We start from the raw sequence: 1,003 nt of genomic DNA on the forward strand, positions 1-1,003 counted from the left end.
GGGGGAGGACAGGGTGTCAAGGACGCAGGGTGCCCTGCTAATCAACCCTGCACGATCTATCCTGTTCCTGCATCGAACCCTCCCGGGACCCGAACCCGGATCTGGGGCCTCAGGGTGGAGATGGATGCTGATGTCACCCCGCCCACAGCAGCTGCACAGAGATGGCAGAGGAAGTGGGAACCCGCGGTGAGGTGGGTGGTGCCAGTGGACCTGGAGGAGGGGGTCCCTAATGGTCGACAGCACAGGCCTTGCCAGGCCACACCACAGCCCTCCCCATAGCCCACCCTGCACCAAGCACCCAGGCTGTCGGGGCGGCTGCCGTCATCCAGGAGAAGAGAAACGCCAAGTGGCCTGAGTCAGAACGGTGAGGACCAGGAGTTTGTGGGCAACCTCACCCACCAGCCCAGCCCAGTCCAAACCAGACCAGACCAGTCCAGACCAGCCCAGATCAGTCCAGACCAGACCAGTCCAGGCCAGCCCAGCCCAGACCAGACCAGACCAGTCCAGACCAGCCCAGATCAGTCCAGACCAGTCCAGTCCAGACCAGAACAGAACAATCCAGCCCAGACCAGTCCAGACCAGCCCAGTCCAGACAAGACCAGACCAGCCCTGCCCAGATCAGTCCAGACCAGTCCAGTCCAGTCCAGAACAGACCAGTCCAGCCCAGCCCAGTCCAGACAAGACCAGACCAACCCAGACAGGTCCAGACCAGACCAGCCCAGTCCAAACCAGACCAGTCCAGACAAGACCAGCCCAGCCCGGCCCAGCCCAGTCCAGACAAGACCAGACCAGGAGGAGACAGATGTGGGTGGGGCAATGTGGAGTCACAGGACAGACAAGACCAGACCAACCCAGACAGGTCCAGACCAGACCAGCCCAGTCCAAACCAGACCAGTCCAGACAAGACCAGCCCAGCCCGGCCCAGCCCAGTCCAGACAAGACCAGACCAGGAGGAGACAGATGTGGGTGGGGCAATGTGGAGTCACAGGCAGGAATTTACAGG

This window comes from Nannospalax galili, unplaced genomic scaffold (genome assembly GCF_000622305.1).
Source record: "Nannospalax galili isolate Female #2095 unplaced genomic scaffold, S.galili_v1.0 scaffold12929, whole genome shotgun sequence".
Taxonomy (NCBI): Eukaryota; Metazoa; Chordata; class Mammalia; order Rodentia; family Spalacidae; genus Nannospalax; species Nannospalax galili.